Raw genomic sequence first — 16990 nt, 5'->3', positions numbered from 1 at the left:
ACATTTGCAACTGAAAAGTGTTTTAATAATCTACTGTATGCGAATTACACCGTTTATATTCGAAATAGGATATTATTTAAAGCCCGAGACGCAGTGTTACCATGCGCAAACACCACAAGTGGATGGACAGATGGAAAAAACAGAGAATAGTATGTTCGTCTTAATAACATCCACATTATGTCGAGGTGCCATGATGTTACTCAGCTCGAATTTACCAGAAGTCTACCATGAGTCTCCACATGGAAACTACAACAGCCTTTCTGCAAGAAGCGTTTTGATTTGGAAGAAGTTCATCTGTTGATTCTTCTTTCCTGATTTTTTATTTATTTGATATTTTCTTCACGAATTGGTCCTCTTTTTATAAATGAGCATTCTATTTTGTAACTCAATAGGTTTATTCCATAAATGTAAATCTTAGATAACAGTAGAGATAATAACGTAACCATGAGATTTTCAATATCATTTGTCTAACGTTTATGTAAAGAATTAACTTACAAAAATGATGTTAACACCAAATATATATGTCACTTCACTCAACACGGACTAGCAGTAGTTTACATCAAATACTCCACAACAGAATTCCAAATTCTTGAATGTACTGGCTGAGAGTAGTCTTATTTTCAGTATATTTATTAGATCTTCCATAAAAGCCTTCCTTTTCACAGAAATCCGAAATTGCTTAAATAGCCCGTGGCTGTACTGACAAACTTTCTTCAGAAAATTACACTATTTTACCGATAATTAAAGATGTTGTGATCTCTTGTTACCTAACTTTCACTAAGTTGCATATCTTCTTGATTTTTAGATCCTCCATATTGATCAATAGGATACACCGAATACATATAATGTATAAATTACTGAAAGAAAAAAAAAAAAACACACACACACACAACGCTCATCGAAGTGAAAACGGCTGGATGGAAATGGACGTGGAAGAATGGTGTAAAAGTAACGATGTTATCCAGTTATGATGATGAGCAGCTCGTTGGAAAGATGAGGTGAGATGTATTCGCTAATTAATCATAACGGAGTAGCTTTGCGCATGATATAATAAAATGAAAAAAAAAAAACAGAAGAAAAGAGGTCAACAGACGTGAAATTATATATATATTATAATATATATATATATATATAATATATACTGATATATATATACATATATATATATCTATATATATATAATTATATACATGTATATATATATATATATATATACATATATATATTATATATATATATATATATATATATATATATATATATAGTACTTGAGGTAATATGTAGAACTGGTACAACTAAAAAGAAGGCAATTGTCTTGAAATTCTTTTAAAATTTCTTACTGAAGAACTTCAGTAAACTGAAGAGTCAGCTCCCAAGCTATATATGTATGTAGGTATCTTGGAGGATTTTATTCCTGAAGATATGTCCCTTTTGCAAGTTAATTATGATTTAGGATAAGGTTGCTTGCTCGTTCACCTGACCCATCACAACACTGACCAGACAAAGAGTTGCCTTGAACGCATGAATAGTGGTAGACTGTCCATGACTGGATAATAGAACGGAAAACTAAGTAAGGGGAAGAGGGACGAATGAAATAGACGAGTCAAATGCAAAATAAGTAAAAAGTATCTTGCATATATCGAAAATCTAGAAGCAAATCTCAACAAGTGATTTACGTGACATGCATGGCAGAGTAAAAGCTCATGATTATGATACGATGCAATGATGTGCAGGCAAAGCCGTGTAGGGGATGGATATAAAGTGTAGATGGTCTCTTTCCAACGTACGATGAATTTCATATCAACAGAAATTTGCGGCCTAATGCAAGAAAAAAAACATGATACAAACACACACACGTATTACCTGCCTGAAGAGAGAGGCAGCAGTCTCTGAAATGTACAGTACTTTCTATATTTTGGCGTTTTTATGGGCTCATTTTATTAGATATATAATACACACACATTATATACCATATATATATATATATATATATATATATATATATATATATATACATATATATATATATATATATATATATATATATATATATACTAAAGTATATAATGAATTCGGCATGGATGGTGAAAAAGGTCTTTATGCCTATGGCTTACTGAATTTAATATCAAACGATAATTGAGGCTCAATATAAAAAGGCATGCGTTATCTTGTGAACAAAATTCGATTATTATATATATATATATATTAATATATATATATATAGTATCTATATATATATATAATATATATATATAGGTTATATTATAGTATATTATATATATATATCTATATATATATATGATATATATATATAGGATATGTATATATATATATATTATTATATATATATATATATATATATATATATATAGTCACTAATCGAATTCACTGTACCTCAGGAATAACACTCAAGGTGTAGTGAATTCGACATTTAGGGGAGTATTGGTGTTTTGGTAGTGTAATTTTGTGAGATTTAATTCTCATATTTATGTAGGTAATGTAACTTATTACGATCGAAGCGATCATTGCTGGAACAGGCTCATTTCTGGCTACCCGGCCCTAATGCTATTCAGATGCTAATATCTCCAAAAGTATTGAAGATGAAAGAAAAAAATTGGCATATAAAACCTTACGTCTTTAAGTTTCATCCCATATAAGATTTATTTTAGAATTTTAAAATATCATAAATTCACATTTAAATGGCGTAATTTTCTCAAAATTGATGATTTCAGTACCATTCGACAGTTTTCTCGAATACTAGGCTTAATTAAACTCACCTCTGCTATAAAAAATTATTCTGCGCTGTATCGTTTGTCATATTAGTAGCCGTTTGATGTTGGAAGGCTAATTGAAACAATCAATGATAACTTTTATGTAGCAAAGTTCCGAGATACCTAAGTTAACATTTTGATGGTTGAGCTTGAAGCTTCGCGAGTTATCGTCTTTAGCGCACCGTATACATTATACACAATATATACATATATACACACACATGTAGATATACTGTATTATGACAACAGGAACATATCAGAATAGCATTTCGATATCCACTAGCTCAGTTCATTATAAAAATCTCAGAGAACTTGACCGTTGTTAACTACTTAACGATAAATTTACATAAGTAACGTATAGATTTCATTTTCCCTACTCTTTGCAAGGCGCGATAAGTTCCAACCGTGTAGGTAACATCATGTATGAATAATGAGAGTACCTTAGTATTGTTTTTCCTGTTTAGATAGAAAAGATCAGATCCATTTTTCACACATTAAAAATAGATTATGTTTAAGAAATTTAAATCTCAGTACCTGGCTGCTGTATTATGCAACTAAACGAGATTAACATGTAAATTGAGATTCACGGAGTTTGCAAACGTAGGCTAGGTAGGTACGTACTAGGCCTTTCTTCACAGAGATAATTTTGTTCTGAAATAACTATTACCAACATGATCTAACTATATCTTAATTCGAATAAGGGAAATTAACTATATCATAATTCTAATGTGGATTTCTCCTTCAGTAAAATTGTTGTCATCGTACAGTAATTTTATACTGAAATTGCACGATAGTCTTGATCGACGTTTCATGGCTGTAAACATTCACAACGAGGTTTGTACTTCATCATAATATTTATGTTGTTTGTTGTATAACAGTGATAGTACTGTACCTCATATGTAAATATGCAGTAGATGAACGATTTGCGTTACATTCATCCAGTTTATGATGTAATTTATGCAGCCATCTGTAAGCAAGTACCCTAGGCGAGGGTGCCTAGTGGAAGGCCAGTCTAACATCCAAAAATGGCAAAGAATTACTAGGTAACCAATCTAACTACCTATACCTAGCCGAATACCTAGTGCCCAATCTCTGTGGTAGCTCGATTTCCTCTTCATCACTTGCTATCTCACCACAGGTAGTAACAGGATCATGCTTTAACCCAAGAGGTGCTAGGGGGTTGCTACCAAAGGACGACGGCAATAGGGTAAACAACCGCATGGACTGGACCAACACACTGACGGTCACGGCTGGACACCCACCGAGAAAGTACTTATAACGTGTCCTGACACCGGAGATGGTCATCAGTCGCAACTTCTTGTTGGTGAGAGATGCAGCTAAAGACCTGTACTCTCCTCTTGAAGTAAGTATTTTCTCCAAAGTTAGAAATTAAGGCCAAATTTAAAGCTTTAAACAGAGGGTAGTGAAAAGGGTGGCCAATGCAGTGCAAACTTCATCAAAACGCTTTAAAAATTTTTACTTACGATTAAATAACTTATAGAAGATTGATGCCATCTCGATGTTTGCAGAGTCGCTTGTGTCAACAAACTTCCCATTTCCTGTGATAAATCCGCACACCACTTGTACCCATAGACGCTGGGGCACTTTCATCACAACAATTGGAAAACTGTCCCTGGCCACGACGTTTTTAAGGAAACTACTGTTTTGGTAGAAGAAGACGACGAAGTGTGCACTAGATAATTATTTAGATAAATAGTAAAATATCAATATTTTACATATTTATGATGATTAATTTGAAAATATTCGTTATTGAAAAAGTAACTCGATTCCTGACTCAAATTTAAGTAATTATTTTTCAGAATTAGAAAGTTCTTTTAAGTCCTGTATTATGACGTCACGACATCTTGACTTTGGTATTTATTATAAATGAATTGCTATACTCAACTTTCTTGCAAAACAGTTTGCCAGTTATTCATGCAGATTGTTATCAGCTATTCATGTAATTGTTATAATCGTAATGCACATATATATATCTTTATTATTTACTTTTGGGATATGTGAAGATGTTTTACTGCCAGATTACGGCGGTAGTGTGACGCAATCGCTTTCGCTCCCTGGGCCTCTGTCTGTTTTCACACCATAAGAAATTAATGGGGCCAAATTTGCAATGACCAGAAAGTCGTTAAAAGAGGAAAGTTAGCATTGAGGAGCATATGTTTTGATTGAGAAAAATACAAATTTATACAATAGCTAGCTTGTAAAAAATACTTGATTACAAAAAACTTGATTGACAACTAAGCAGCATACCTACTATTGGTTTCAGAGACAGAGCAAGCACATTTTTTGGCAATATTTCTGTAACGAACACTCGTATCAGAACGAGATTTTGCTATAGTGTATTACACCCAGTGCCATAATTTCTAAGGGTATGGTGAATCACTAATCGTAAAGAATAATGACTCTTGTCCTTGTACCAAGAGACAAAAACTCCATTATCCAGAAATGGATGCGAACACAGCAGTATAAAGCTCCACCTACCTTCTCCCCCCACCTCCACTGCCACCCCTGTCCTTCTTCCTTCTTTCACCTTCCTTTCTCTCTCTCTCTCTCTCTGTTGCCAATTGGTATGTGTTCACCCTCCAAACTGGGTATAAGACTTACACAAAACAGGAAAATTGGTGAAATTAGCCTATGTATTGGAAGTATATAGTATACATAAATATTAAAGCAATTTTATCATTATTGCATTACTATGACAACTAGAATTCATGGAAACAGTTTATGATAATGCATCGGCGTATGTGTGAAGCTCCACTAATGTGGCAATGATGATTTTGCCATTCTTAGCATGCAAACATTAAAGGTTACATTTATTTCTGGCATACAGTTATTAAAAAAAATCAAAATAATAATATAAACTTAAATCAATGAAAAGTGCTAGCAAAAAAAAATATATATAATCCACTAATCGTCGTCTGCTCTGCGATGGTTTTCGGCAGCCAGATGTATGACAAGGTTAGAAACATTGGATTGTATCTACTTTAGAAATATATGTAATTTTTTGGGGTAATTTGGTCGCAAAAAAGGGATAATAGACATGGATTAGATAAACATTTTGAAGTAACAAAGTAAAGTTAAACTAAATAATGAGTAAAGTAAACAATTAAAGGAATAAAGCTTTGCATCTCATAAACAGTGTCGTCATCTGCTGCTCGTAACTGTGTTTGTGGAGTGAGCGCTTAGGAACCAGGAACAGCAATGTAGTTCAAGTGCAACTTGGAGTGGATTAAGACCAATAATGTGTATAATTATAATCAAATAAGCACTGTGGAGTTTAAGTTGTGATGGCAGTAAGGATAAAACCACTGATTACAAGGTAAAAGTTAATTCAGTTCAAACCATGACCCCGGGAATAACAAGTTTCATACTTTCATTAATATAGGCAAAAAAATGTTGTTTTATTGTGCTAATTACAACTGCAATCTTGAGTAAAATCAATAAACGTTACATATATACGCTAACTTTGTTCAAATGAGTGCTGGGAAGGCTGGGAAAGATGGTGGATAGTCTGTGATTAGACCAGCCAGCCTGACAATAGCCGCCATATTAGATTTCAAAACTGCCTTGAAAACATTTTACAAAGAGCGTCACATGCTTATTTTAGTTCGTATGGGGCTTTCATATATTACGTTATGTTGATAAAACTTCAATCTTTTGAATGGTATGCTTAGAGTTGTAACTGTATTCTTGTTTCACCAATTAAATATCGAGTGAATAAGACCCGGCCAGCGTGATGATGGTGGATTGTCCGTGATTGTTCACCCTATTATGCATTAACAACATCAGTAATGGAACCAATATTTTCTTGCTCATTTTTTAACTTATCACCTAATGTTATGCATGGTTGTATTCTCCTTGTTTCACAGATTAATAATAAAAATTGAAATACAAGATATTTAGAAAATTGATATTTAAAAAGAATATATTTTGGAAAGAAAATGTTCTTTTCAAAAAATGCATTTTAGTTTTTGGAATGCTTTATGCCGTATTTTCTGAGATAATTTCAAATTTTTTTCGTGACTATATTACTCCTTAGCTATTCAAGAAACACCTATAAAATTGCGAAATATAAACAGCAGTTATTAATTGGTTGAATCAGTGTATATGTGTGTGTATGTTAACAGACATATGCAAACTTAACTTTTAAACCAATATTACTATCGTCACTGTTGCTATAATTATCTGTCTCTATATCAGTATTTGATGGAAAAGAATAAGCATCATCATCAAAAGCCATTATCACCAAAATTTACAATAGGTATAAACAAAGATTTATATAAATTTTCGAACGTTGTAAATTCAAGATATGAAAGCCTCCCTGGTCTCGCCCCACGGTGCTGCTGACGGAAGGTTTACAATTATGCTATTTTGATACCTATGATTAAGAGAAATCTGGCATCTTTTATGTCCAATAGTGAGTTGAATGGCTGGTGAGACTTGACATCACTGAAACAGAGCTTAGGGGAGGGGCTAAATTAACCGCGATATTTGAAAAAAAGCGTCGCTAATATCGACGTCGTCCTTACGCGGCATATAAAGTGTCGATTTTAGCGACGCGCCGCATCTTATGGGTTAACACCACCTCCAAATGGAAGCTTAGGCCAATATATATGATGTTTACATAGGGGGAAACACCGCAGTGGAGCCATGCGTGGCTCAGCCTTATTCGCTCGATATTTAGAGTAAACAACCAACTGGACTTTTAACACATCCTGACACCGGAGATGGTCATCAGTCATGAGTTGTTGGTGGTGAGAGGAGTAAGTATTTACTCCAGAGTTAGAAATTAAGGCCATATTTTAAGATTAAACAGAGGGTAAGGAAAAGTGTGACCAAACGCAGTGCACGCTACCTCCATGACGCTTTCGAAGTTTTAACTTACAACTAAAATTGTTTAGAAGATTGACGCCATCTCGATGTTTGCGGAGTTGCTTGTGTCAACAGTAGAGGTCGCGAGTGGAGAAAAACCCCGTTTACGACACCAATCAAAGTAGATCGCCCATTTGCCTTGGTAAACTGTGAAGGTTGACTTCCTAAGACTGCTGGACATGTGCCCAGCTGATTTCTGAGAAAAGCCTCTCTCTCGGAGGAGATAGTTGATAGCCTCCAACCGTGAAGAGACAGGGATTCTACTGACTGGTGGAACCTTTCTGCATGGGGCTGACACAGGAGATGCCGCCAAGGGGGAATCTCCCTCGGAATCTCCAACAACAACGATAGCAGATCTGGAAACCATTCCGCCTGAGGCCACAGAGGGGGTACCAGACTCATTCTGAGACCCTGCGAACCCAACAGCCTGTTCAGAACCTGATGGATCAAACAAAACAGAGGGAAGGCATACACCAGGTTGTCCCAGGGATGTTGGAATGCGTCTTCTGCCAATGCCAAGGGATCTGGGACCACTGAACAGAACACCTCCAGCTTCCTGTTGCAACGTGTGGCAAAAAGGTCCAGCATGGGTCTCCCCCAAATCTGGAAAAGCCTGTCCACCACCGCTTGATGAAGGGACCACTCTGTGCCTAAGATCTGATCCCAGCGACTGAGTTTGTCTGTGACCACGTTCCGCTTCCCTGGGATGTACCTGGCTGAGAGCTCTACCGAATCGCTGATTGCCCACTGGTGAAGCTTGACGGTCAAGGCATGAAGTTGCTGAGAAACTAGGCCTCCCTGTTTGTTCATGTAGGCTACCACCGTGGTGTTGCTCGACATGAGAACGACAGAGTGACCCTCTACCATCCCCTGAAACTCCTTCAGACCCAGGAAAGCTGCCTTCAACTCCAAGACGTTGATATGCTGCTGCTTGTCCTCTAAACCCCAAACACTTGAAGCGATGAGGCCGCCTAAGTGCGCGCCCCAACCTGCGAGGGAGACGTCGAGAACAGAAGGAAGTCCAGAGGGAGAGAACGCAGAGGGACGCCCTTCAATAGATTCTGGTCGTCCAACCACCAACGAAGGTCCTCTCTCACTTTCAAAGACAGTGGGACTATAAACAGGGGAGAGTCCCCCGCCAGAGACCAGAATTCCCCCAGTCTCCATTGCAGAGACCAAAGATGAAGACGCCCATGATGGACCAACTTCTCCAGGGAAGATAGCACTCCCAGAAGAACCTGCCACTGATGAGCTGACTGATGCAACTTTGAAAGGAAGTTGCGCGCCACAGCTTGCAACTTCTCCAATCTCTGATCCGACGGGAAAACTCTTGCCTCTGTCGTATCGATGACCATGCCCAGGTAGAGAATCCTTATAGTGGATACAAGGTTCGACTTTTCCTGGTTGAATAATATGCCCAGGTCCAGGCAGAACCGAAGAAGACGATCCCTGTCTTGCAGCAGCTTCTCCCTGGAAACTGCTAAGACCAACCAATCGTCGAGGTACCTCAGCAAACTGATCCCCTGAGCATGGGCCCAACTTGACACGAGAGAGAAAGAAAACCCTTGTGAACACTTGAGGGGCTGTGGTCAACCCGAAGCACAAGACTTTGAACTCGAAGATCTTGTCCGCCAGAGAGAAGCGAAGGAACTTCCTGGACGTGGGATGAACAGGGATTTGGAAGTATGCGTCCTTCAAGTTTATTGACAGCATAAAGTCGCCTTCCCTCACGGCTGCCAACACCGAGCATGGGGTCTCCATCTTGAAGCGTGTCTTCCTGATGAAGCGATTCAAGGTGGATAAGTCGATCACAGGCCTCCATCCTCCCGACGCCTTGGGCACCAAGAAGATGTGACTGTAAAACCCTGGGGACAGACGCACTACTTCCGCTATCGCATCCTTGTCCAGCATTTTCTGCACTTCCTCCTGAAGAGCCAAGAACTTCAGAGAATCTGGGGGATACGTCTTCCTGAGCTGCGGCTTGTCCATATGAGCCCTTGCAAAGCTCATCTGATAGGAACCTGATGCTCAAGACAGTTTTCCTTTTGGCTTTGGCATCTTCCAAAAGAGTAGGAGAGCTCCACGGTCGAGTTATGAGGTGAAGCACACCAGTGGTTGGAAGTCAGTGTCCTTCGAATTTGTTCCGGAATTCGTGGCCAAGACCCAAAATCCCTCGGTGCATGATGACAGGTTCGCTTCATTTTCCATTCCATCACTGACTGACTTTGTGGGTGGTGATGCTCAAGAGCTTTTGTTGTGCCCTGTCCGGGCCCTGCGTTACTATCTTAAAAGGACTCAGCACCTTAGACCAGGCTGCCGCAGACTTTTTGTCAGTACAGGCCGTACAAAGAAAGAGTGTCTAAGAATACTATCTCTTTTTGGATACGGGAAGCCATCAGACAGGCATACTTGACTCTTGATGATTCCATCACCACGTCTGTGCAGGCTAGAGCACATGGCTGTACATAGAGTGCTGAGTGCTGGTACTTGGTTATGCCAGTCCACGTTCACCTCCTTCTATCTTAAGGATGTTGCCCACAGATCTATGGACACGTTTTCCCTGGGTCCTTTGGTGGCTGCCCAACAGGTTGTGTAACTCATAGTTGCCCTTAACGGGGCTTCTATGTATCTTACCTAAGATTATTGTGTGGATGAGAGAATGAGTGAGTTGGCTGGCCTCCTTCTTTCTCTTGTACCTTTCCTTCTTCCTTCGGGCAGTTTAAGGAATTGACACGTCATTTGCTGGACTGGTCTGATACAGGTGAGTGAGGTAGTCATACTGGTAGTGTGGTCGTGCAGTATACAATATCTTACCCACTATTTAGTAGCATGGGCTCTGCTCCTGAGCAAGGACAAGTCGGGAGTATCCTACAAACCCTAATGCCCTGGTTTGTTTTTGGACGGTCAAAGTTTCTCTTTGGTTCCCTATACAATGGTTATCCCATATGTCATTGTACGTCACTCAGGTTCTGAGTGGTTAGATTTTAGTGTATCTAGCTTCTCAATGGGCTTCAGTCCCTCTATAAGATCTATTTCTTTTGAGAGCTGAACTGGCGGGTAGGCCCCCAGCTGGTCTAAAATGTATTATACCTCCCTCCAATTATGAGTCTATCCTATTGTTAAGACCGAGGGTTTGTTCGCGTATGAACAAATGACAAATTTTCTAAGACAATTTGTATTTTTCATAGCTACAGACCTGAGGTCTTAACGTTATACTGCCCGCCTCGAGCCGCCCCTCTTTTTGTTAAGTCATCCTGAGTTGGGAAAGACTGGAGTAGATGTTCGGTGTTTGACCACTCTTTGCCCGATCTATGCATGCGTTGCCAGATACCACAAGATTCCTTGCTTTCATCTGCTTTTTTACCGGATCCAGCTAGGTGCTAGAAATTATCCTATTGTTAAGACCTCAGGTTTGTAGCTATGAAAAATATAAATTGTCTTAGAAAATTATGTTGTAGCTATGAAAAATATAAATTGTCTTAGAAAATTTGTCATTTTCCTGTGCTAAATCCGTACACCACTTGTACCCATAGGCGCTAGGGCATATTCATCACAACAATTGTAAACACCGACTTCCAACCACTACTTATTCAAGGTAACTACGATTTTTAGTAGTAAAAGAAGAAGAAGAGTGCACTAGATAATTATTTAAATAAATAGTTAAACGGCAGTATAAGGTCATGAATTGCATAAATATTTTTACATATTCATGATTATTAATTTGAAAATATTGTTGTTGAAAAAGTAACTAGATTCCTAACTCAAATAAGAACAGTTTTGCTTGTGAACGGTACCTCCGGCGTTCTTCGTGCTCTTCAATTGTTTACTCTCCAAACTAGGTATAAGACTTACGCAAAACCGGGGAAATAAGTGAAATTAGCGTATCTATTTGTAGTATATATACATATTACAGTATGTATATATACTAAATAAACATTTTGAAGTAACAAAGTAAAGTTAGACTAAATAATGAGTAAAGTAAAGAATTAAGGGAATAAAGGGTAGATCTATATTACTATTCCGCGGTGGCCTAGACTATGACAGTTGCGGTTTTTCTATGGAGTTTTACCTCCTAAACAAGAATTTTAAGTAATATTTATTCGGACGACTGTAATTGACCGCCAGAGGCCAGTAGTACTAAGTACGGCGAAATACATTGGACGTCCCAATCCCTAGTGGATGTCATATTCGCGGTTACGTTCCTTGCAGTCCGTGCAGAACTATTCTTTATTCAAGGTAACTACGATTTTTAGTAGTAGAAGAAGAAGAAGAGTGCACTAGATAATTATTTAAATAAATAGTTAAACGGCAGTATAAGGTCATGAATTGCATAAATATTTTTACATATTCATGATTATTAATTTGAAAATATTGTTGTTGAAAAAGTAACTAGATTCCTAACTCAAATAAGAACAGTTTTGCTTGTGAACGGTACCTCCGGCGTTCTTCGTGCTCTTCAATTGTTTACCCTCCAAACTAGGTATAAGACTTACGCAAAACCGGGGAAATAAGTGAAATTAGCGTATCTATTTGTAGTATATATACATATTACAGTATGTATATATACTAAATAAACATTTTGAAGGTCGACGCTTCAGGGGTTGTGTCAGGACTTGGCCATCAGGAGACTGTGCCAATCTGAGGGTAGGGCAATCTCCTATCTAACCCTCCAGATGGCAAACCTGTGTTATTGAAGAGGAGGGATGCAGTCCTCTCTCAGTTTTCCAAGCATGTAGGCCCGAACTCTGCTTTGACTCTCAGCAATGGACTGGTGCTGGGTTCCTTCAAAGGCCTCTGATTCTCGGCCATTCCATTGAGGAGTGAGAGATGTGTTTTTCTGGTGACAAAAATTTACTCTCAACGTGGTACGGAAGTCACGTAAAGCCGTTGGTCCTGTTGCTGAATAACCACTGGTTCCATGCAATGTAAAAGCACCATACAAACAAAAAGTCCAAAGGCCTCTGGGCCTTCGCGTGCCACTTCAGCCTGACCCTCAGGTCATGCTAGCAGTTCCTCGGCCCCAAAGAAGTCCCAAGCTTCAAAGGACACTCGAGGAACAACCCAGTCTTCGTCTATCCCTGCTGAGAAGGCTCCTCAGCCTTGCCCCTTTCCCCCACCCTTCTAGCCCAGGGAAAAGGGAGTCAAGGGAAAGAAGAACGGAGGGAAACACAAGAGTTGGCATCCCCCTCCACCAGCTGCCTCCGGTAGGGGTTGCCTGTCGAACCATTTGACAACATGGCAGCGACAGGAGCTGAGACCTGGGTAGTGGGTGTCCTTCAGGAGGGATATCTTCTTCCCTTCGAGTCTTGGCCTCCTCTCATCAACTTCCCTGTCTGGTTCCAGTTGTATATTCTCAACTTGCAGAAGGACCTCGCCCTTCAGTGGGAGATCACAACAGTCTTGAGAAAAAGTGCTGTGGAAGTTGTGACAGATTGATCCCCCGGCTTTTACAATTGATTCTTTCTGGTCCAGAAAGAACCCAGGGGCTGGAGGCCAGTGATCAATATCTCTCCCTTGAACTGATTCATTCACCAGACTCTGTTCAAGATGGAAACAGCACGGTAGGTGCTTACAGTGGATTTGAAGGATGCTTACTTCCAGGTAGTACCCATCCATCAATCCTGTCGCAAGTATCTTCACTTTGTCCTCAGGGAGACAATGTTCTAATTCTGAGTTCTTTGCTTTGGGCTCTGCACTGCCCCCAGGTATTCTCACAATTGTTCACTCTTGTGTCAGCTTGGGCCCATTCGCACGGGATACATCTATTAAGGTATCTCGATGATTGGCCAGTCTTGGCGAAGTCTTGTCTGCAGTTGCTTCAAGAGAGGGATCGCCTTCTCAAGTTTTGCCATGATCTAGGGATACTAGTTGTAAATCACAAAAAATCTGATCTTGAGCCCAGCAGAGGATAAAGTATCAGGGGATGCTGATAGACAAAGCAGCAGTGTGAGTCTACCCCGCAGACACACATCTGCAAGTTCAGAGAAATGGCACAGAAGTTCCTGTCAAGGCAAGAACAATCAGAAAGGCAGTGGCAAGTCATTCTTGGTCACCTGTCTTCCTTGGAGAAGTTTGTCCCTTATGGATGGCTGCCCCTTTGTTCTCTCCAGTGGAGAATGAAAAAATTTTGGTCTCCATCATGGGATCTTTCATCATTTCCCAACCCCTCTCACAGGAGGTGAGACAGGAGCCTGGTGGCCGGACAACAGGAACCTAGTATAATAGGAGTGTCACTCACATTCCCCCTCCTGAGATGCTTCTGTTTTCAGATGCTTCGACTGAGGGATAGGGTGCACACCTGGAAGAGCTGATGATTTCAGGTGTGTGAGCCGAGAAGACAAGCACCTTTACATCAACATCCCGAGAGTTTCAGGATTTGATTGAGTGGTGGGACACTGTGGTGTTGGTGAGCGACAACACCATGTTAGTGGCATATGTCTTCTCTGTTGTTACACCAGTTGACAATGCAATGTAGGTGCAGGCAGTGGAGCTGTCAGCTAGATACGTTCTGGGCAAGAGGAATGTAGTGGCAGACATGCTCAGTCGCTAGGGTCAAGTAATAGGGGGAAAATGTTCCCTACACATACATTGTGAAAATGCTTTTAGATCTTTGGGGTACACTACTGATTGATCTGTTTGTCACTTGGCAAAACAGGAAAATCCAGGTGTTCTGCTCCCTAGTACCAGACCCATGAGCAGCAGGAAAAGACACCTTTCAACACATATGGGACAACCTGGATGTTTATGCCTTCTCACAGTTGTCTTCTTCACTCCATGATCAACAGAGTGAGGATCACCTAGACTCTCAGAATGACCCTGGTGGCTCCCAAATGGCCACATGCCCCCTGGTACCCGGACTTGTGGGCTCTTCTGGTTGAGTCACCAAGAGATTCCCCATGGCACAACCTATGTCAGCCATACATAGAATGGTTCCACCAGTCTGTGGAGTCTAGCACTTCATGACAGGAGACTATCCAGCATCTCTTGCAAAAGAGAGGCTCTTCTCACCACACAGCACTGGAAATGTCTGGATACTTAAGGAAATCTTCTGCCGCAGTCTACCAAGGCAGGTGGGCTGTTTTCTGTGGCTGGTGTCATCAAAGGGGTATCTCTCTTATCAGAGCCACTGTTCAGCTGATAGTGAACTTTAGTCTTCCTTTACTGAGAGAAGATCCTGTCTGTCTCCAACGTAAAGGGCTACAGAGCCACCCTAGGCCTAGTCCTTCGCCTGAGAGATGTGAATATCTCTTCTTCCCTTGAGATATCACTACTAATGAAGAGTTTCGAAAAGTCTTGCCCTCCCAGGGAACTCGGGGCCCCCTACATGGGACGTGACTCTCATATACAAGAGCCTAACTAGGACACCATGCGAACAGTTGCAAGAGTCGTCAAACAGGGATCTGACTCTCAAGACCATTGTCCTGGTAGCCCTGGCATCAGCTAAGAGAGTAGGAGAACTGCACAGGCTTTATTTCATTGTTAAAAACTCCTAGAGTTGGGGAACCTATAACACTCGATTTCATCCCAGATTTCGTAGCGAAAACTCAGAGTCCATCGGTCCCTGACGCTAGAATCCATTGGTCCCTGACACTAAAATCCATTGGTCCTTGACATTAGGTTCAAGTCCTTTATGATCCCCTCCACAGGAGATTTTGTTGATAATGACCCAGTCGAGATGTTGTGTCCTGTTAGAGCACTGAGGTGCTATCTGAAGAAGATTCGACATCTCAGGCATGAGTGTCAATGACTCTTCATTAGCACTGGCTCATCCAAGATAGAAGTGTCTCCGAGAACATCATTTCTTTCTGGCTTTGTGAGGTGATTAGATGGGCGTACGACGGTTCAGGAGAAGACTCCGCCTGTACTCCCTGCACAAGAGCCCACAAAGTTAGGGGCATTGGCCCCTCTCCTGCATCCAAGAAGAATCTGTTGGTCCTCAGGTTCTGAAGGCATGGGTGTGGTCACGCCAAACTACCTTCACTCCTTCTACCTTCAGGATATTGCCCACATGTCCTTGGCCACATTTTCCTTGGGTCCTGTGGTGGCTTCTCAATAAGTTGTGTAGTTTACCCAGATCCTCGAAGAGGACAGGTAACATCTCGCCTAATGTGCGCGGTATGATTTAGAGAGAGTGTGGAGTAGTGACTGATCCTCCGCCTCTTTCTGTTAATTTGATCCTTTTCCTACGGGCAGAGGGTAAGTTAGCAGGCCATCACAAGCTGGAATGGGCTCAGACGCAGGTGAATTATACAACAGAGCTCCATTCTGTAAATTCTTAGCCGAAGCAAGCCCTTCCCCCTCTCTGGAACAAGGGGGAGAAAGGGACTGACAGTGTCTAACTAACCCATTGCTCTGTATGGCCTACCATTGTCTCCGACAAGTAAGATTCTATCTTTGCTTTCGTCTTGAAAGATGTTGCTTAACACCCGTCTATTCGAGAAAGTGCCTAGAAGTCTGAACACAATTGAATACTTAGTTCCTATACTTCATTCATTTTGTCAGAGGTGAGGCCTTCTTTTCTCGACCCGGTAGAAGACCTGGGTGTGGTGATATACCAGTCAGTTCAGAGACTTATTCAGCTTCCTCCCTCCAATATTCAGCTTCCTCCCTCCAATAATAAGTCTTCCTAGATAGAGACCAAAAGGTTTGTATATTGTGTAGGAACAAATGACAAATTTTGAAAGTAATACGTATTTTTCCTAACATTACAAACCTGAGCTCTTTATACTTAGTGCCCACCTCATACCACCCCTCAAGCTGATATGATTGCCTAGACGGAAAGTAAAGTGTTGCTCTACCAACTGGGCAAGAGCACCTCCCACCCGGTACTTAGGTACTTAACTACCATACACCTTGTTAAAGAGTTTGACATCCAGTTTCCAGCTTTGCTGAATACTAGTAATTCCTATATAAAGACCTCAGGTTTGTATAGTTAGGAAAAACAAATTACTTTCAAAATTTGTCATTTTACAATCCCTTGTGGAGCCTCTTATACAAGACAATCGTAAATTTTACTAAGTCTGATGAATAATTTTAGTTTATTTTGTAAAATTATAAATAGAGCTTACACAATATCAAAACAGATAAGAACTAAAATCAGTAACAAATTCTGAGTATTTGTTGTAAAATATTTACGTAAATTTCCTGATATCAAAGATACAGTAACTTTTTGCGATTATACATGCATGTTTTTTCTAATGTCTTTGCACTTATCTGCAAAATAACAATTATAACTGACATACTATCATAAAAGATAAGATCCAACAGCAACACCTGGGTATATTTATGAGCAAATACACTACATATATAAAAAAGACGTCATGTAAGAG

General features: G+C 40.1%; 1 protein-coding gene across 4 annotated transcripts in view; it reads left to right on the top strand.

Annotated features, from left to right (window-relative positions):
* The first annotated feature begins 3464 nt into the window (after positions 1–3464).
* Positions 3465–16990, top strand: part of LOC135219596 (tRNA N6-adenosine threonylcarbamoyltransferase-like) — a 72390-nt gene continuing 58864 nt past the window's right edge. The window contains exons 1-2 of one of the 4 annotated variants that reach the window (XM_064256484.1): positions 3590–3605; positions 3910–3978. The gene's annotated coding sequence lies outside the window, so the exon portion shown is untranslated. Of the gene's footprint in view, positions 3606–3909; positions 3979–4016; positions 4135–11234; positions 11257–16990 lie in introns of those variants that run through there. The other 3 variants (XM_064256483.1, XM_064256485.1, XM_064256486.1) reach the window with 3 other exon arrangements.

This window comes from Macrobrachium nipponense, chromosome 1 (genome assembly GCF_015104395.2).
Source record: "Macrobrachium nipponense isolate FS-2020 chromosome 1, ASM1510439v2, whole genome shotgun sequence".
Classification (NCBI taxonomy): Eukaryota; Metazoa; Arthropoda; class Malacostraca; order Decapoda; family Palaemonidae; genus Macrobrachium; species Macrobrachium nipponense.
Note: the sequence above shows the minus strand (reverse complement) of the source record. Positions and strands in the feature narration are given on the sequence as shown.